Raw genomic sequence first — 23,031 nt, 5'->3', positions numbered from 1 at the left:
ATCCAAGCACTCATCGGACAAAGTGCAACTGAAAGTAGAAGCAGGGGCCAGGAGCTCTCTAGTCCTCCATGCTGTGGCATATCAGGCAAGCTGCGCACCCCGGACCGGGAAAGCAGCTGGGTACTCAATCCCCTCCGGTGGGCAGGTCTGATCATGACCAAACTGACGCAGGAACCGGAACGGAAAATAAAATACGCAGTGGGTTAGACCAATCAATTGGATCCCAATCAGCCGAGACATACTATAGCTCATTGCCGGGAGGTTGAGCCAAGGACAACGCCAAGCAATGCCGTCTGCGGATAAATTGCACATCCAATCGAACCACCACCTTTCGTCAAGGGCATTGACTAGGCGCTGCCGAAAGAAGTAGCCTCGAGCTGAATAGGCCGGGCAAGAGTCCACAACCTGCAACTTGTCCATTAACCATACCTGGGGGAGGGATGGAAAATGAGAGAATAAATAACAGAGAGATGTACGATGAGAGAAAAGTAAGACAAGGGTTTTGTGAGAAAAACCGAGCCTGAGGGTCGAGTGATGTGAGCAAATATATATGTAAGGTTGGGTGGGAAACATTACCTGCAGTAGCAGTGGACTCCCAGCAAACCTAGTCGCCTCCCGGTGATAGACAGAATCTAAGCCCATCAGTGTCTCGGCCAAGGTCATGGCAATACAGCTCTTTCCTTCTCTCAAGCCTTGGGCAACTTCAATCAGGCGAATGCTAGCCCCGCCGAAGCCCGAGGAAAGCAGAAAGTGAGACAACATACATAAGCAGAGGGCGTGTTGCCGGAAACCCTGCCAATAATGGTTGTTGTGGTCACCGGCGTCGGAAAAACGATGGATCAAGCCGAGGATGTCCAGTTCCCCACTGCAGATCAGAGATCGAGCGTCATGCACCGTGAGCCCACACATCCGCCCTAAAGCCTGAGCATGGCTAAAACGGAGCTGGGGCAAGATCACTTCAGAGCATTCAGACTCCATCAAAACCTGAAAATCTTCGAAAGTGGGACACATCTCTTGGCCGCCAAAGCTAAAAACATGTGTCACTGGATTCCAGAACCTTGCCGCGGCATGGAGAAAAGGAAGTTGTAGCGGAGTACGGCTCAGCGTGAATAGTGCATTCAAGCCGAAACCCCGGAAATTCAGCTTTTCCGAGCCATCTAGAGAAGAGATCCAAGATGCGACATTTTCTGCGAGAAACGCCTCCATCTTTGTCTAAAACTAAGATGAAATGAATGTTCCCGAAGTTGAGGCTTTTATAGAAGGAAAAACACTATTCACGGGGACACGTGTCAAAAACTAGGTGGCTGCAGGAATGTCTGGCCGGCCGGCCACCTTTTCTGGCTGGCCAGCCATTTACTTTTTACAAAAATGGCCGGCCAGCTATCTCTCTCCACAAGACTGGCCGGCCGGCTCCCAGGGATGGCTGGCAATGCTGCAGTGTATCTCCTTGGCCCTGTTTTACTCTTCGAGGGAAGGTTTTTAGCATTTCCATGCAACGGGAGAGTCAAAGGCCTTCATCTCCCTCCGTTTCGGATGCGTTCCGGTGCCCAGATCGTCAGAAGTACACTCTGTTATCGTTTTGTTTATCGAGTTGTTGTTTTGATTATCAAGTTGTTGTTTTGCTTATAAAGTTGTTTGTCGAGCGGACGTGTTTCGTGTTTTTGAGCCATTGCGCTCTGTTCAAGCAATCTTTGTTAAAGTCTTGTTTATTTGCGTTGTCAACGTTGTTGCATTTTGCTTATCGAGTTGTAAACTTCCTAAGGTTCTGTTATATCTTAGTAAGTTGAGTTGTTTAGTTTGTTGCGTCGGTTCACTACCTGACTTGGTGATCACAATGCACATTCCCATTCAATTTCTTTTTTGTGCAAAATAAATTGATGCGATACGATGCTAAAAGTTTAAAATACAAACACCTTTTCAAAAGCTATTTCATTCCATCATGCTTTACAACAAACAAAGGTACAAGTTTTACAAAAAATAAAACTGCCTAACAATGTGCAAAGTGCTACAAACTACTAGCAAAAAGAAAAATAAAGCAGGAAATAGCAGCATCAATGTCCTCGGGAGCGGGAACGAGAAGCACTCCTCATCCTCTTCTGCGGGACAATCTCCACACCATCATCATCATCTGAGTCAGAGCTGTCATCCTCAGGATCCCCCTCAGCCTCGCCTCTATTCCCCGAGCCAAAACCGGAGCCCCCCTCCTCAGTAGATGTCTCTGACTGACGATCGGTAGCCTCCTCTTCCTCAGCATCCTCCTTCTCCTCATCAGGCTCCACCTCCACAACGTGAGCCCTGCGTCTGCGGACGGGCCCTCCTCGAGCTCCTCGAAAAGGCCTAGATGGCCCGGCTCCTCGGGAAGGTCGAGATGGCCCCGCCCCCTGAAAAGGCCCGGGTGACCCAACTCCCTGAAAAGGCCCAGATGGCCCAGCTCCCCAAGGAGGCCCAGGTGGCCTGGCCTGCGGCTGACCGGACCATGAAGGCATCTGAAAACAAAGAGTTCAATTCAAATACATCAGTCCAAATATATACATCAGATGCAGATAGAAGCAAAAGCTACGTGAAGTGGGTGCATGTAAATACAGTGTACAAGTGGGGTGTGTGTCAGATGTGCTCTACACAAGTAGTCTATCGATGCAGTAGAAATCAGCATGTCATCAGAAGTATGATAAATGCCAGAAAACTGAAGGGTACCTGAATGCCCGCGACAGACAACTGTGCCTCCCTACGCAGGACCATGCCCTCGAGTGTGGCCACCAGTCCAACCACCTCCTCCATGTACCCTCGCGGTGGCTGCAAAAATGAGTTCATAATCATCAATGAACAAAAGAATGTCTAAACATCTGAATGATGAATGAAAAACAGTGGACCATACCAGTGGTGAGTCAGGATCAATGGCGTATCGATCACTGGGCATCGAAGGCTCTAGTGGGATCGGGGTCGGAGAGATAGCCCCATACTGCCACGCCATCAACTCAGTCGGCATATCTGGCCATCCAGGATGAGGATAAGTCGACGGAATCGGAGGAACCGGTCTACTCCCACCTCTAGATGTACCAACCCTGCTAGTAGAAGGGGCGTCTGCAGCCCGAGCCCAAGCCTGGCCCGAGGATGACATACCGGCAGGCCTCATCATCGGGATACGAGCTCCCGTCAATGGAGGCATCAAATATATGTGACGGTAAGTGGCGTAGTCCCCCTCCTCAATATGTAGTAAAGCATCACTACCCAGCATGGCGACGACGACCTCCGAGTAAGAGAGCCTGTCAGCAGTCCGCATACTGGCTGGGGGTACTGCGGGAGGATCCTGAGAAAGATACCCCCATACCTGGCACAGAAAGCGTTCCCCCAGGAACCATACCCTGCCAACCGGCCCTTCGAGCAGGACCCTATACTGGGAGATGTCCGACCCTCCGGTATACTGAAGTCGGAGACCATCACCCAGGGGCGTCCAAGGCTGCCATGTGATCTGCGGATGATAAATGCATAAACCAATCAGAAATCGAGAATATACAGAGCAAATCAAAGATGAAAATGAAAAAGAACTTAAAGTTCTGAGGTACCTCTGAATGTCGTACAGTGTCAAAGTACTGTCGCAGGTAAAGGAGGGTCTCTCGAGGTCTCGGCCGGTGCAGGCCCTCGAACACCAATGAATATGGGGTCTTGGGAATCCCTGACACCTCCAGCTCTCGGGCTAATGATGGGAAGTATACATAGACCCATAGCTGAGAAAAGCAGTGCAGAATGTAAGTACGAAATGCTGAGAGCAAAATACAGACTGTAAAAGTGCGCTGTGTGTGCAATGTACAAGTAATGAAGAGCAGAAATGTAAATCAAGAGGACAGAAAAGTACCTCCCAGGCTCTCCAGTAGCCGCCAAGTAAATCGCCCCGCCCGCGGGAGGTCGCGCTCATATAAAAGTAAAGGGTAGCCAGGCCGGCGCCACCCCAGTCATATCGATGGACCTGTGATAGGTCAACCAGAGCGCTCAGCAGGTATAGCTCGACTGTGTTCCCTCTATCGGCGAACAGGGTAGTCCCGAAGAGGAACATAAGGAAACCACGGGCGTACTGCTCCGTCTCCTCGGGAGTCTCAGGCACCATCTCCGCCCGCCGGAAGTGGAAAGAGAACCAAGTGTATCGGACTCTCCCAGAAACCCTGTCAACAGGCGGGCGAGCCCCCAATAGATACATCCAAGCGGCCTCCCACTCGCCCATATCCTCATCATAGGGGATGGACCAACTTCCGATGTCTAAGCCGGTCAGCACAGCGAAGTCTAGAGGCATCATGGTCATGTCTCCAGTGGCAGAGAAATGAAAGGAGTTGGTGGTGTCCCACCATCTCTCTACCAAGGCTGCCATCAGTGTCCTCCTGGCAGGACAACGTGACAACCCAACGCAGAAGGGCCCGAACCCTGCCAAGTCTACTAAGTCTTGGACACCCTCCGGGAGCTCAGCGTACCAGTCCCGCGCGATGGTGGAACCATACCCCCACACACTGCGGGAACCAACCTGCATTCAGAATGAATACATGTGTCAACAATGAGATGAAATGGGCTGTGTGCCAATGAGATGAAATGGGCTGTGTGCCAATGAGATGAAATGGGCTGTGTGCCAATGAGATGAAATGGGCTGTGTGCCAATGGGATGAAATGGGCTGTATGCCGATGAAGTGAAATAAGCTACATGCAAATTCTAAATTCTGGGCTGCGTGTTCAGAAAATGAAGTTTGGGCTGTGTGTTCAACTTTCAGTTAAATTGTGGGCTGCGTGTTCACTATCTATCTGGGCTGCGTGTTCAGAAAATTTGAAGTTTGGGCTGCGTGTTCAACTTTCAGTTAAATTGTGGGCTGCGTGTTCACTATCTATCTGGGCTGCGTGTTCAGAAAATTTGAAGTTTGGGCTGCGTGTTCAACTTTCAGTTAAATTGTGGGCTGCGTGTTCACTATCTATCTGGGCTGCGTGTTCAGAAAATTTGAAGTTTGGGCTGCGTGTTCAACTTTCAGTTAAATTGTGGGCTGCGTGTTCACTATCTATCTGGGCTGCGTGTTCAGAAAATTTGAAGTTTGGGCTGCGTGTTCAACTTTCAGTTAAATTGTGGGCTGCGTGTTCACTATCTATCTGGGCTGCGTGTTCAGAAAATTCGAAGTTTGGGCTGCGTGTTCAACTTTCAGTTAAATTGTGGGCTGCGTGTTCACTATCTATCTGGGCTGCGTGTTCAGAAAATTTGAAGTTTGGGCTGCGTGTTCAACTTTCAGTTAAATTGTGGGCTATGTGTTCACTATCTATCTGGGCTGCGTGTTCAGAAAATTCGATGTTTGGGCTGCGTGTTCAACTTTCAGTTAACTTGTGGGCTGCGTGTTCACTATCTATCTAGGCTGCGTGTTCAGAAAATTTAAAGTTTGGGCTGCGTGTTCAACTTTCAGTTAAAATGTGGGCTGCGTGTTCACTATTTAATCTGGGCTGCGTGTTCAGAAAATTTGAAGTTTGGGCTGCGTGTTCAACTTTCTATCTGTGTGGGCTGCGTGTTCACTATTTAATCTGGGCTGCGTGTTCAGAAAATTTAAAGTTTGGGCTGCGTGTTCAACTTTCTATCAGTGTGGGCTGCGTGTTCACTATTCTATCTGGGCTGCGTGTTCAGAAAATTTGAAGTTTGGGCTGCGTGTTCAACTTTCTATCAGTGTGGGCTGCGTGTTCAGAAAATTTAAAGTTTGGGCTGCGTGTTCAAATTTCAACTAGTGTGGGCTGCGTGTTCACTATTCTAATCTGGGCTGCGTGTTCGGAAAATTTAAAGTGTGGACTGTGTGTTCATTTTCGAATTCGGGCTGTGTGTTCGACAAATCAGTGTTTGAGCCGTGTGTTCGCCTCTTAACTAATGTGTACTGTGCGTTCGCAATTAATTAATGAGCCGAGTGTTCAGAAATTCGAGTGTTGAAACTACATGTTCAGGATGCAAGCAAAGTACTATGTCATAAGCTAAACTGCGTGTTCAAGCATGGCAAAGGTGCGAAATGTACGAAAAATACAGAAAATGAAGTAAATACCTCTCAGGCCTCATGAGAGAGGTGAAGCTCCGGCTCTCGGAGAAGCAGATCCTCGGGTGCTCGCTCGTCAAAGCTAGTAAAGTGACGGAGGACAGCACGAGGGAGGACGTGTGCTGGCGGACGGTACCTCCCAGGAATAAAAGGTCGGGTCCTCGGGGGTAGAGTCGTAGGATCGAAATCATCTCCGGCACCTGGAAAACCTCCGCCGTGGGGAGAATTACCCGCCATTTTCAGAAGATCTGCAAAAGGAGCAAAACATGAGCAAAATGAGCCAAAATTGGAAAAAGTCAACAAAAGTCAACTCTCGGGAAATAAAAAGTCAACAAAAGTCAACTCCGTGAAAATCTTCCAAATATTGAGACAAACTTACCTCAAGTGGCGAAAGTGCGAAAAGAAGCTCCGAAACCGAAATTTAATCGCTCCAAAGTGCTTGAAACAGAATATTTTTGCAAAAACAATTTGCTCGGGGCGTTGGAAAACGCGTGTGGAACTCAGATCTGGAGAGGAAAGTGGAATAGGAGGCAAGAAAAGGGAAGGTCTCGGCTGCCTTATATAGGCCCCAAGTCTTGGATTGAAGGAGCATCAAAAAGGAGGTGAAAATACCAAAATACCCCCGGATTAGGGCATATGGCCGGCCGACCCTCTTTTATAGCCGGCCAGCTATCTTCTTTTTGGATAACTGGCCGGCCAGCTATTTGCTTTATGGAAAACCGGTTGGCCACCTCCCCCTTTCCCTATAACCGGCCGGCCATGTTCCTCACAGGCTCACCTAGCTCCCTGCAAATTTTGAGGAAGATCGGAGTTCCCGGGACCCGAAAAAGTTCAAGAAAAGTACACTTCCGGTCGCGAAATTGCTCCGTCGGAACTTCGGCTTCGAGATCTGACATGTGTCTCATCATCATTCATCAAAATCAAAGTGTATCCTTTTTGAATGAGTTGTAACCTTTCAGGGAAGCGGGTCGGAGGCCGTAATTGAGTTACCTTCGCCGAAACATGCATTTCCGTACTCGTTATTTCATGACAAACGGGCACCCTGATTCATGCTCATTTTGTACTATCATGCACATTATCTTGTATTCTCATGAGCATACCTGCATTAACGTGCACATTTCTTGATATTGGCACACCTCTATGTTTGAGCATACGTTGTCACGCATGTTCCACTCTTGCATTGCGATGCATACACTCACCGGCACCGCGTGTGTCAAACTTCCAAAATCACATTGGATATATGTTGGTAGCATATTGTACTCGTTGCAATTTCTCTCTTTTGCAGGCACGATATTGTATGTACGGTTCAATTGAGGCTGGTGCGACCAGACGAATCGCGCAGGTATCGTATCTTCTCCGTGTGAGATGTGGCGGGGATTGAATAATCCTCCGCATTCTTAACTGCATGAAATGTAGTTGTTGCTTTGCATTCTTGCTTAAAACTGTTGCATCTATTTGCGAATACTTGCTTCATTACAGCTTGCTGCATTTGCATGATCAATGGGTTACCTTCGGCTTCTTGCATATCATTTGCACTTTGCCCCTGCCTGCAGGCGTGCCTGCGGGCACATCTCTGTTTATCTTGTACGTTTGTCTAAGTCTTCGGCCTTGTCAAAAATGGGTCGTCTCTGGGCTTTGACATTCACTCCCGTCACTTGTGACTTCCGAGTTCTGTCAAAGAGGGGCAACTGTAGACACCCCATTTTTGACCGACCTTAAGACTCAGACGTCACCAATTGAGCGCTTGGTGAAGTTGCATAATGTGCTTGTTCAGAAGTTTCAGAGTCACGGCCGTGAGCCCTGCCTCCGGACTTCCGAACCCTCTTTTGTACTTTGCCTCGGTTTGCAAACCAGGCTCGGTTTTTTTTGTTTCTTTTCCTGAGGGGAGGGAGAGGTCCCGTAGACCATCTCTCAATGTCCGTAGGCTACATTTGGTGGCCGTAGGCCATTTTTCCCATTTCGGAGTCCGGTTTCCGATTTTTGGAGCCGTCAGGCCGTGTGCCTCGGTTCGGGACCGCCTAACCATCTCCGTTTGTTCTAATTTTTGGCATACTTCCTATTTTCTCCCTTTTGAGGGACACTGGGGGGCTGAGAAACCCACTTCGTGGCCGAACGCCACTTTCGGTGCTTAACAGCCCATTTTCGGGACCCCAAACTGCGCGTTTTGGCCCCCGAACATTCGTTTTGCAACGGTTTTCGTTCATTTTTGGCAGGTACCTCTGTTTTATCACCGGGGAGGTCACTGAAGGGTGGGAGGCTAGCAATTGTTGCAGCAACCAGTTATACATCCTCCGACGCCCTCCGGCGCCCGTTTTTCGCACTTCCGGGCTAATGTTGAACACCTTGGGCCCATTTTCTTGAACTTTGAACCACATACTTGTGATGTACACACATGAGAGGACCCTAAAAGTTGGTGGCCGGCCATTAATGTTACTTGACCCTTTTGACCCCCTCCTTCCGGGCTAATGTTGAACACCTTGGGCCCATTTTCTTGAACTTTGAACCACATATTTGTGATGTACACACATGAGAGGACCCTAAAAGTTGGTGGCCGGCCATTAATGTTACTTGACCCTTTTGACCCCCTCCTTCCGGGCTATTGTTGAACCCCTTGGACCCACTTTCTTGGAATTTTAACCACAGGGTTGTGTTGTACACACATAGGAGGACACCATCAGTTGGTGGCCGGCCAGAAAATCTGTTTGACCCTTTTGACCCCTAGCCGGCCGGCTAGGGGGTGTGGCCGGCCGGCCACCTGCAGCAAAAGTACCTGGCCGGCCGAGATCCTTGCACTGTGCCCTTTACAGCTGTGGAGCTTTATCCCCCAGAAAAGATCTTTATCCGGGGGATATTTTGTGGGGGAAAGTTGCTCTCCTTTTCCCCCACCTTTACACCCCCTTTTTGGCCTTTATAACAAGCAAGCTATATCATTTGTTGGGGTTAGAAAACTTCACCTTCAAGCTTCCATACACAACTCCATCTCTATACCTCTCATTTCCTTGAAAATCTCTAAGTCCCTAAGCACCATTTCTTCTACACCACCAAGCTCTACCATTACCACTTCATTTCCAGCAACAAGGAAGGTTTCTCAAAGGCTAAAGGAGCTGCAAATTGATCCAAGAAGCAACAAAAGCTTTGGTCTTCAAGGGTAAGTGACACTTCTCCTCTTTTGACCCTTTTTCTTGATCTATTTGTAAGCCCTACATGCTTTTTGTTTCAAGCTCCGGCCCTAACTGAAAGGGGACCTCTTTTGAGCTCATCTTCACTTTTCATTAAGGGCTCAACCCTGTTTGAGCTTTCCATGATGCACTTGCTTCATTGATCCTCTTATATGTCATAATCTTGCATGCTTTTTTTGGCCGATGAGTAATCTGTTTTTGAGCTTGATGGAATCTGTGAATGTGCTTATTTTGGGCCCTTCTTCAACATTGTTGAAGGGCCCTTCACCATTTGGTGCCTCCATATGTCACTTGTAGTTATATCCCTTATTTGGCCCCATTTTTTCATAAATTGGCAGTCCTCTTTGCTTCTGTTTTTGGACCTTAGTCCGAACTGAAAGTGGCCTTGTTTTGGCCTATACTTCATGTTTCATTAACATTTTTTTTCTGTTTGGTGATTATTTTGTATACTTCATGTTATAGCACCTTTTGAGCCTCAATCTTGTGCCTTTTTTTTAGCATGTTTGTATATTCATTTGAGGCTTGCCATATACTGTAAACATTCATATTTTTGGTCCCTCTTCAATGTTGTAGAAGGAAATTTTTCAGTTTGGATTTTGCTTATATCACTTGCTTCATTACCCCTCTTTTGGCCCCTATTCTTGCATGCCATTTTTACCCTACCTATGCTTGCTGTTTGGCTATGTTTATAACTGTGAAAGTGCCTTTTTTGGGACAGCCTAGCTTCTTTCTTTGCATTTCATGTCCATATTGTGCATGTTTGGCATAGCTATAGGCCATTCCGGGTGCCTAATGTTGCATTTCGGGACTATTCCATGCATTTGGTGTCATTTCGCCTCATTTCGGGACTGTTTTCCCCCATATTTTACTGCTGCAATTCCTTTAGAATGATTGCTATCCATTTCATGTCATTACATCGCATTTTGCCATCGCCTCGGTTTGCGTGCCCGTGTGCGCGCATTTCGAGGCACTCCATTTTCATCCGCCGGCATCCTATGTGAGTGTGGCTGAGGCTCACTCATGTTGGTATAAGCCCATATCATGTTTTCCTGTCATTACATCGCATTCCACCATCGCCTCGGTTTGCGTGCCTGTGTGCACGCATTTCGAGGCACTTCATTTTTCAGCCATCGGCATCCTATGTGAGTGTGGCTGAGGCTCACTCATGTTGGTATAAGCCCATATCATGTTTTCCTGTCATTACATTGCATTATGTCATCGCCTCGGTTTGCGTGCCCGTGTGCACGCATTTCGAGGCATCTCATTTTCATAGCAGTGTATACTAGGTTGTATCTTAGATCACATTCTGTATTTCCTCGATTTGCGTGCCCGTGTGCACACATTTCGAGGCATGTCATTCCATAGCACCCTCTTGCATGATGGCAGATACATAATTATGGTGTTTATTTGCCATTCCTCATGCATTAGGGTTTAAACACTAGGATACTTATTCGGACCCCCTTTCATGATTGCAGATATGTAATTATGGTGTTTTCTTGCCGTTTCTCATGCATTAGGGTTTAAAAACTCAGATACTTATGCGGACCCTCTTGCATGATGGCAGATATGTAATTATGGTGTTCACTTTCCATTTCTCGAGCATTAGGATTCGAACACTCGGACACTTATTCGGACCCTCTTGCATGATGGCAGATATGTAATTATGGTGCTTACTTGCCATTTCTCATGCATTAGGGTTTAAACACTCGGAAACTTATTCGGACCCTCTTGCGTGATGGTAGATGTGTAATTATGGTGTTTACTTGCCATTTCTCGAGCATTAGGATTCGAACACTCTGACACTTATTCAGACCCTCTTTCATGATGGCAAATATGTACTTATGGTGTTTACTTGGCATTCCTTGAGCATTAGGATTCGAACACTCGGACACTTATTCTGACCCTCCTGCATGATGGTAAATATGTAATTATGGTGTTTACTTGTCATTTCTTGAGCATTAGGAATCGAACACTCGGACACTTATTCAGACCACCTTGCATGATGGCAGATATGTAATTATGCCGTTTACTTGCCATTTATCATGCATTGGGGTTTAAACACCCGGACACTTATTCCGACCCTCTTGCATGATGGCAGATATGTAATTATGGTGCTTACTTGTCATTTCTCGAGCATTAGGATTAGAACACTCGGACACTTATTTGGAACCTCTTGTGTGATGGCAGATATGTAATTATGGTGTTTACTTGCCATTTCGCGAGCATTAGGATTCGAACACTCGGACACTAATTCGAACCTCATGCGTGATAGGAAATATGTACTTTTGGTGTTTACTTGCCATTTGTCGTGCGTTAGGGTTTAAACTATCGGACACATATTCAGACCCTCTTGCATGATGGCAGATATGTAATTATGGTGTTTACTTGCCATTTCGCGTTCATTAGGGTTTAAACACTCAGACACTTATTCGGACCCCCTTGCATGATGGCAGATATGTAATTATGGTGTTTCCTTGCCATTTGTCATGCATTAGGGTTTAAACACTCGGAAACTTATTCGGACCCTCTTGCAAGATGGTAGATATGTAATTATGGTGTTTACTTGGCATTCCTTGAGCATTAGGATTCGAACACTTGGACACTTTTTCTGACCCTCTTGCATGATGGTAGATATTTAATTATGGGGTTTACTTGTCATTTCTTATGCATTAGGGTTTAAACACGCGGACACCAATTCGGATACTCTAGCATGATTGCAGAGATGTAATTGTGGTGTTTACTTGTCATTTCTCGAGCACTAGGATTCGAACACTCGGACACTGATTCAGACCCTCTTGCTTGATGACAGATATGAAATTATGGTGTTTACTTTCCATTTCTCGAGCATTAGGATTCGAAAACTCGGACACCTATTCGGACCCTCTTGCGTGATGGCAGATATGTAATTATGGTGTTTATTTGCCTTTTCACATGCATTTGGGTTTAAACACTCGGACACTTATTCAGACCCTCTACCATGATGGCAGATATGTAATTATGGTGTTTACCGGTCATTTCTCGAGCATTAGGATTCGAACACACGGACACTTATTCGAACCCCTTGCATGATAGCAGATATGTAATTCTGGTGTTTACTTGCCATTTGTCATGGATTTGGGTGTAAACTATCGAACACTTATTCAGACCCTCTTGCATGATGGCAGATATGTAATTATGCCGTTTACTTGCCATTCCTCATGCATTAGGGTTTAAACACTCGGACACTTATTCGGACCCTCTTGCATGATGGCAGATATGTAATTATGGCGCTTACTTGCCATTTCTCATGCATTAGCGTTTAAACGTTGGGAAACTTATTCGGACCCTGTTGCATGATGGCAGATATGTAATTATGGTGTTTAGTTGCCATTTCTCGAGCATTAGCATTCGAACACTCTGACACTTTTTCGGACCCTCTTGCATGATGCTAGATATGTAAATATGGTGTTTATTTTCCATTTCTCATGCATTAGGGTTTAAACACTCGGACACTTAGACGGACCCTCTTGCATGATGGCAGATATGTAATTCTGGTGTTTACTTGTCATTTCTTGAGCATTAGGATTCGAACACTCGGACACTTATTCGGACCCTCTTGCAGGATGACAGATATATAATTATGGTGTTTGCTTGCCATTTCTCGAGCATTAGGATTCGAACACTCGGACACAATTTGGACCCTCCTGCATGATGGCAGATATGTAATTATGGTGTTTGTCTGCCATTTCTCATGCATTAGGGTTTAAACACTCGGACACTAATTCGGACCCTCTAGCATGATGGCAGAGATGTAATTATGGTGTTTACATGTCATTTCTCGAGCATTAGGATTCGAACTCTCGGACACTTATTCGGAACCTCTTCCATGATGGAAGATATATAATTACGGTGTTTACTTTCCATTTCTCGAGCATTAGGATTCGAACACTCGAACACTTATTCGGACCCTCTTGCATGATGGCAGATATGTAATTATGCTGTTTACTAGTCATTTCTGGAGCATTAGGATTCGAGCACATGGACACTTATACGGAACCTCTTGCATGATGGCAGCTACGTAATTATGGTGTTTGCTTGCCATTTCTCGAGCATTAGGATTCGAACACTCAGACACTTATTCGAACCCTCTTGCCTGATAGCAGATATGTAATTATGGTGTTTATTTCCCATTTCTCATGCATTAAGGTTTAAACACTCGGACTGTTATTCTGACCCCCTAGCATGATGGCAGATATGTAATTATGGTGTTTACTTGTGATTTCTCGAGCATGACGATTCGAAGATTCGGACACTTATTCAAACCCTCTTGCATGATAGCAGATATGTAATTATGGTGTTTACTGGCCATTTCTCATGCATTAGGGTTTAAACACTCGGACACTTATTCGGACCCTCTTGCACAATAGCAGATATGTAATTGCGGTGTTTACTTGCCATTTCTCATGCATTAGGGTCTGAACACTTGGAAACTTAATTGGACCCTCTTGCATGATGGTAGATATGTAATTATGGTTTTTACTTGCCATTTCTCGAGCATTAGGATTCGAACACTCGGACACTTATTCGAACCTCTTGCGTGATAGCGGATATGTACTTATGGTGTTCACTTGCCATTTGTCATGCATTAGGGTTTAACCTATCGGACACTTATTCAGACCCTCCTGCATGATGGCAGATATGTAATTATGGTGTTTACTTGCCATTTCTCATGCATTAGGGTTTAAAGACTCGGACACTTATTCGGACCCTGTTGCATGATGGCAGATATGTAATTATGGTGTTTACTTGCCATTTCTCATGCATTAGGGTTTAAACACACGAAAACTTATTCGGACCCACTTGCATGATGGCAGATATGTAATTATGGTGTTTACTTTCAATTTCTCGAGCATTTGGATTCGAACACTCGGACACTTATTCGAACCCTCCGGCATGATGGCAGATATGCAATTATGGTGTTTATTTGCCATTTCTCATGCATTAGGGTTTAAACACTTGGACACTAATTCGGACCCTCTAGCATGATGGCAGAGATGTAATTATGGTGTTTACTTGTCATTTCTCGAGCATTAGGATTCGAACACTCGGACACTTATTCGGAACCCCTTGCATGGTGGCAGATATGTAATTATGGTGTTTACTTGCCATTTCTCGAGCATTAGGATTCGAACACTCTGACACTTATTCGAACCCTCTTGCATGATGGCAGATATGTAATTATGGTGTTTATTTGGCATTTCTCATGCATTAGGATTTAAACACACGGGCACTTGCTCGAACCCTCTTGCATGATGGTAGATATGTAATTCTGGTGTTTACTTGTCATTTCTCGAGCATTAGGATTCGAACACTCGGACACTTATTCGGACCCTCTTGCATGATGGCAGATATGTAATTATGGTGTTTATTTTCCATTTCTCAAGCATTAGGGTTTAAACACTCGGACACTAATTCGGACCCGCAAGCACGGTGGCAGATTTGTAATTATGGTGTTTACTTGTCATTTCTCGAGCATTAGGATTAGAACACTCGGACACTTATTCGGAACCTCTTGCATGATGGCAGATATGTAATTATGGTGTTTACTAGCCATTTCTCGAGCATTAGGATTCGAACACTCGGACACTGATTCGGACCCTATAGCATGATGGCAGAGATGTAATTGTGGTGTTTACTTGTCATTTCTCGAGCATTAGGATTCGAACACTCGGACACATATTCGGAACCTCTTGCATGATGGCAGATATGTAATTGGGGTGTTTACTTGCCATTTCTCGAGCATTAGGATTCGAACACTCGGACACTTATTCGGACACTCTTGCCTGGTGGCAGATATGTAATTATGGTGTTTATTTTCTATTTCTCATGCATTAGGGTTTAAACACTCGGACACTTATTCGAACCCCCTAGCATGATGGCAGATATGTAATTATGGTGTTTACTTGTCATTTCTCGAGCATTAGGATTCGAACACTCTGACACTTATTCGGACCCTCTTGCATGATGGCAGATATGTAATTATGGTGTTTATTTGGCATTTCTCATGCATTAGGATTTAAACACTCGGACACTTGCTCGAACCCTCTTGCATGATGGTAGATATGTAATTCTGGTGTTTACTTGTCATTTTTCGAGCATTAGGATCTGAACACTCGGACACTTATTCGGACCCTCTTGCATGATGGCAGATATGTAATTATGGTGTTTATTTTCCATTTCTCATGCATTAGGGTTTAAACACTCGGACACTAATTCGGACCCTCTAGCACGATGGCAGAGATGTAATTATGGTGTTTACTTGTCATTTCTCGAGCATTAGGATTAGAACACTCGGACACTTATTCGGAACCTCTTGCATGATGGCAGATATGTAATTATGGTGTTTGGTTGCCATTTCTCGAGCATTAGGATTCGAACACTCGGACACTGATTCGGACCCTCTAGCATGATGGCAGAGATGTAATTGTGGTGTTTACTTTTCATTTCTCGAGCATTAGGATTCGAACACTCGGACACTTATTCGGAACCTCTTGCATGATGGCAGATATGTAATTAAGGTGTTTACATGCCATTTCTCGAGCATTAGGATTCGAACATTCGGACACTTATTCGGACACTCTTGCCTGATGGCAGATATGTAATTACGGTGTTTACTTGCCATTTCTCGAGCATTAGGATTCGAACACCCTGAATCTTATTCGGACCCTCTTGCATGATGGCAGATATGTAATTCTGGTGTTTACTTGTCATTTCTCGAGCATTAGGATTTGAACACACGGACACTTATTCGGACCCTCTTGCATGATGGCAGATATGTAATTATGGTGTTTATTTTCCATTTCTCATGCATTAGGGTTTAAACACTCGGACACTAATTCGGACCCTCTAGCACGATGGCAGAGATGTAATTATGGTGTTTACTTATCATTTCTCGAGCATTAGGATTAGAACACTCGGACACTTATTCAGAACCTCTTGTGTGATGGCAGATATGTAATTATGGTGTTTACTTGCCATTTCTCGAGCATTAGGATTCGAACACTCGGACACTTATTCGAACACTCTTGCCTGATGGCAGATATGTAATTATGGTGTTTATTTTCTATTTCTCATGCATTAGGGTTTACACACTCGGACACTTATTCGGACCCCTAGCATGATGGCAGATATGTAATTATGGTGTTTACTTGTCATTTCTCGAGCTTTAGGACTCGATCACTCAGACACTTATTCGAACCCTCTTGCATGATAGCTGATATGTAATTATGCTGTTTACTTGCCATTTCTCATGCAGTAGGGTTTAAACAGTCGGACACTTATTCAGACCCTCTTGCATGATAGCAGATATGCAATTATGGTGTTTACTTGCCATTTCTCATGCATTAGTGTTTGAACACTCGGATACCTATTTGGACCCACTTACGTGATGGTAGATATGTAATTATGTGTTTATTAGCCATTTCTCATGCATTAGGGTTTAAACACTCGGACACTACATCGGACCCTCTAGCACGATGGTAGAGATGTAATTATGGTGTTTACTTGTCATTTCTCGAGCATTAGGATTAGAACACTCGGACACTTATTCGGAACCTCTTGCATGATGGCAGATATGTAATTATGGTGTTTACTTGCCATTTCTCGAGCATTAGGATTCGAACACACGGACACTGATTCAGACCCTCTACCATGATGGCAGAGATGTAATTGTGGTGTTTACTTGTCATTTCTCGAGCATTAGGATTCGAACACTCGGACACTTATTCGGAACCTCTTGCATAATGGCAGATATGTAATTAAGGTGTTTACTTGCCATTTCTCGAGCATTAGGATTCGAACATTCGGACACTTATTCGGACACTCTTGCCTGATTGCAGATATGTAATTATGGTGTTTATTTTCTATTTCTCATGCATTACGGTTTAAACACTCGGACACTTATTCGGACCCCCTAGCATGATGGCAGATATGTAATTATGGTGTTTACTTGTCATTTCTCGAGCGTTAGGACTCGAACACTCGGACACTTATTCGAACCCTCTTGCATGATCTGATACGTAATTATGTTGTTTACTTGCCATTTCTCATGCATTAGGGTTTAAACACTCGGACACTTATTCAGACCCTCTTGCATGATACCAGATATGTAATTATGGTGTTTACTTGCCATTTCTCGTGCATTACGGTTTGAATACTCGGACACCTATTTGGACCGACTTGCATGACGGTAGATATGTAATTATGGTGTTTATTTGCCATTTCTCATGCATTATGGTTTAAACAATCGAACACTAATTCGGACCCTCTAGCATGATGGCAGAGATGTAACTATGGTGTTTACTAGTCATTTCTCGAGCATTAGGATTCGAACACTTGGACACTTATTCGGAGCCCCTTGCATGATGGCAGATATGTAATTACGGTGTTTACTTGCCATTTCTCGAGCATTAGGATTCGAACACCCTGAATCTTATTCGGACCCCCTTGCATGATGGCAGATATGTAATTATGGTGTTTATTTGGCATTTCTCATGGATTAGCATTTAAACACTCGGACACTTGCTCGAACCCTCTTGCATGATGGTAGATATGTAATTCTGGTGTTTACTTGTCATTTCTCGAGCATTACGATTCGAACACACAGACACTTATTCGGACCCTCTTGCATGATGGCAGATATATAATTATGGTGTTCATTTTCCATTTCTCATGCATTAGGGTTTAAACACTCGGACACTAATTCGGACCCTCTAGCACGATGGCAGAGATGTAATTATGGTGTTTACTTGTCATTTCTCGAGCATTAGGATTAGAACACTCGGACACTTATTCGGAACCTCTTGTATGATGGCAGATATGTAATTATGGTGTTTACTTGCCATTTCTCGAGCATTAGGATTCGAACACTCGGACACTTATTCGAACACTCTTGGCTGATGGCAGATATGTAATTATGGTGTTTATTTTCTATTTCTCATGCATTAGGGTTTAAACACTCGGACACTTATTCGGACCCCTAGCATGATGGCAGATATGTAATTATGGTGTTTACTTGTCATTTCTCGAGCGTTAGGACTCGAACACTCGGACACTTATTCGAACCGTCTAGCATGATAGCTGATATGTAATTATGCTGTTTACTTGCCATTTCTCATGCAGTAGGGTTTAAACAGTCGGACACTTATTCAGACCCTCTTGCATGATAGCAGATATGCAATTATGGTGTTTACTTGCCATTTCTCATGCATTAGTGTTTGAACACTCGGATACCTACTTGGACCCACTTACATGATGGTAGATATATAATTATGTATTTATTAGCCATTTCTCTTGCATTAGGGTTTAAATACTCGAACACTAATTTGGACCCTCTAGCATGATGGCAGAGATGTAACTATGGTGTTTACTAGTCATTTCTCGAGCATTAGGATTCGAACACTCTGACACTTATTCGGAACATCTTGCATGATGGCAGAAATGTAATTATGGTGTATACTTGCCATTTCTCGTGCATTAGGACTCGAACACTCAGACAGTTATTCGGACCCTCTTGCCTCATAGCAGATATGTAATTATTGCTTATTTCCCATTTCTCATGCATTAGGGTTTAAACACTCTGACTATTATTCTGACCCCCTAGCACGATGGCAGATATGTAATTGTGGTGTTTACTTGTCAATTCAAGAGCATTAGGATTCGAACACTCGGACACTTATTCGAACCCGCTTGCATGATAGCAAATACGTAATTATGGTGTTTACTTGCCATTTCTCATGCATTAGGGTTTGAACACTCGGACACTTATTTGCAGCGTCTTGCATGATGGTAGTTATGTAATTCTGGTTTTTACTTACCATTTCTCGAGCATTAGGATTCGAACACTCGGACACTTATTCGAACCCGCTTGCATGATAGCAAATATGTAATTATGGTGTTTAGTTGCCATTTTTCATGCATTAGGCCTTAAACACACGAAAACTTATTCGAACCCACTTGCATGATGGCAGATATGTAATTATGGTGTTTACTTGCAATTTCTCGAGCATTAGGAATTGAACACTCGGACACATATTCGGACCCTCCTGTATGATGGCAGATATGTAATTATGGTGTTTCTCGAGCATTAGGATTCGAACACTCGGACACTAATTCGGTAGCTCTAGCATGATGGCAGAGATGTAATTATGGTATTTTCTTGTCATTTCTCGAGCATTAGGATTCGAACATTCGGACACTTATTCGGAACCTCTTGCATGATGGCAGATATGTAATTATGGTGTTTACTTGCCATTTCTCGAGCATTAGGATTCGAACACTCGGACACTTATTCGGATCCTCTAGCATGATGGCAGAGATGTAATTATGGTGTTTACTTGTCATTTCTCGAGCATTAGGATTCGAACACTCGGAAAATTATTCGAAACCTCTTGCATCATGGCAGATATGTAATTATGGTGTTTACTTCCCATTTCTCGAGGATTAGGATTCGAACACTCGGACACTTATTCGGACCCTCTTGCCTGATGGCAGATATGTAATTAAGGTGTTTATTTGCCATTTGTCATGCGTTAGGGTTTAAACACTCGGACACTAATTCGGACACCCTGGCATGATGGCAGATATGTAATTATGGTGTTTACTTGTCATTTCTCGAGCATTAGGACTCGAACACTCGGACACTTATTCGAACCCTCTTGCATGATAGCAGATATGTAATTATGCTGTTTACTTGCCATTTCCCATGTATTACGGTTTAAACACTCGGACACTTATTCGGACCGTCTTGCATGATAGCAGATATGTAATTATGGTGTTTACTTGCCATTTCTCATGCATTAGGGTTTGAACACTCGGACACCTATTTCGACCCACTTGCATGATGGTAGATATGTAATTATGGTGTTTATTTGCCATTTCTCATGCATTAGGGTTTAAACACTAGGACACTAATTCGGACCATCTAGCGTGATGGCAGAGATGTAACTATGGTGTTTACTAGTGATTTCTCGAGCATTAGGATTCGAACACTCGGACACTTATTCGGAACCTCTTGCATGACGGCCGATATATAATTGTGGTTTTTACTTGTCATTTCTCGAGCATTAGGATTCGAACACTCAGATACTTATTCGGACCCTCTTGCCTGGTAGCAAATCTGTAATTATGGTGTTTATTTCCCATTTCTCATGCATTAGGGTTTAAACACTCGGACTGTTATTCTGAACCCCTAGCATGATGGCAGATATGTAATTATGGTGTTTACTTGTCATTTCACGAGCATTTGGATTCGAACACTCGGATACTTATTCGAACCCGCTTGTATGATAGCAGATGCGTAATTATGGTGTTAACTTGCCATTTCTCATGCATTAGGGTTTAAACACTCGGCCACTTATTCGGACCCTCTTGCACGATAGCAGATATGTAATTATGCTGTTTACTTGCCATTTCTCATGCATTAGGGTTTGAACACTCGAACACTTATTTGGACCCTCTTGCATGATGGTAGATATGAAATTATGGTTTTTACTTACCATTTCTCGAACATTAGAATTCGAACACTCGGACACTTTTTCGAACCTCTTGCGTGATAGCAGATATGCGCTTATGGTGTTCACTTTCCATTTGTCATGCATTAGGGTTTAAACTATCGGGCACTTATTCTGACCCTCTTGCATGATGACAGATATGTAATTATGGTGTTTACTTGCCATTTCTCATGCATTAGTGTTTGAACACTCGGATACCTACTTGGACCCACTTACATGATGGTAGATATATAATTATGTGTTTATTAGCCATTTCTCTTGCATTAGGGTTTAAATACTCGAACACTAATTTGGACCCTCTAGCATGATGGCAGAGATGTAACTATGGTGTTTACTAGTCATTTCTCGAGCATTAGGATTCGAACACTCTGACACTTATTCGGAACATCTTGCATGATGGCAGAAATGTAATTATGGTGTATACTTGCCATTTCTCGTGCATTAGGACTCGAACACTCAGACAGTTATTCGGACCCTCTTGCCTCATAGCAGATATGTAATTATTGCTTATTTCCCATTTCTCATGCATTAGGGTTTAAACACTCTGACTATTATTCTGACCCCCTAGCACGATGGCAGATATGTAATTGTGGTGTTTACTTGTCAATTCAAGAGCATTAGGATTCGAACACTCGGACACTTATTCGAACCCGCTTGCATGATAGCAAATACGTAATTATGGTGTTTACTTGCCATTTCTCATGCATTAGGGTTTGAACACTCGGACACTTATTTGCAGCGTCTTGCATGATGGTAGTTATGTAATTCTGGTTTTTACTTACCATTTCTCGAGCATTAGGATTCGAACACTCGGACACTTATTCGAACCCGCTTGCATGATAGCAAATATGTAATTATGGTGTTTAGTTGCCATTTTTCATGCATTAGGCCTTAAACACACGAAAACTTATTCGAACCCACTTGCATGATGGCAGATATGTAATTATGGTGTTTACTTGCAATTTCTCGAGCATTAGGAATTGAACACTCGGACACATATTCGGACCCTCCTGTATGATGGCAGATATGTAATTATGGTGTTTCTCGAGCATTAGGATTCGAACACTCGGACACTAATTCGGTAGCTCTAGCATGATGGCAGAGATGTAATTATGGTATTTTCTTGTCATTTCTCGAGCATTAGGATTCGAACATTCGGACACTTATTCGGAACCTCTTGCATGATGGCAGATATGTAATTATGGTGTTTACTTGCCATTTCTCGAGCATTAGGATTCGAACACTCGGACACTTATTCGGATCCTCTAGCATGATGGCAGAGATGTAATTATGGTGTTTACTTGTCATTTCTCGAGCATTAGGATTCGAACACTCGGAAAATTATTCGAAACCTCTTGCATCATGGCAGATATGTAATTATGGTGTTTACTTCCCATTTCTCGAGGATTAGGATTCGAACACTCGGACACTTATTCGGACCCTCTTGCCTGATGGCAGATATGTAATTAAGGTGTTTATTTGCCATTTCTCATGCGTTAGGGTTTAAACACTCGGACACTTATTCGGACACCCTGGCATGATGGCAGATATGTAATTATGGTGTTTACTTGTCATTTCTCGAGCATTAGGACTCGAACACTCGGACACTTATTCGAACCCTCTTGCATGATAGCAGATATGTAATTATGCTGTTTACTTGCCATTTCCCATGTATTACGGTTTAAACACTCGGACACTTATTCGGACCGTCTTGCATGATAGCAGATATGTAATTATGGTGTTTACTTGCCATTTCTCATGCATTAGGGTTTGAACACTCGGACACCTATTTCGACCCACTTGCATGATGGTAGATATGTAATTATGGTGTTTATTTGCCATTTCTCATGCATTAGGGTTTAAACACTAGGACACTAATTCAGACCATCTAGCGTGATGGCAGAGATGTAACTATGGTGTTTACTAGTGATTTCTCGAGCATTAGGATTCGAACACTCGGACACTTATTCGGAACCTCTTGCATGACGGCCGATATATAATTGTGGTTTTTACTTGTCATTTCTCGAGCATTAGGATTCGAACACTCAGATACTTATTCGGACCCTCTTGCCTGGTAGCAAATCTGTAATTATGGTGTTTATTTCCCATTTCTCATGCATTAGGGTTTAAACACTCGGACTGTTATTCTGAACCCCTAGCATGATGGCAGATATGTAATTATGGTGTTTACTTGTCATTTCACGAGCATTTGGATTCGAACACTCGGATACTTATTCGAACCCGCTTGTATGATAGCAGATGCGTAATTAT

The sequence above is a fragment of the Camellia sinensis genome, chromosome 12, assembly GCF_055761805.1.
Source record: "Camellia sinensis isolate YWXY chromosome 12, ASM5576180v1, whole genome shotgun sequence".
NCBI lineage: Eukaryota > Viridiplantae > Streptophyta > Magnoliopsida > Ericales > Theaceae > Camellia > Camellia sinensis.
Note: the sequence above shows the minus strand (reverse complement) of the source record.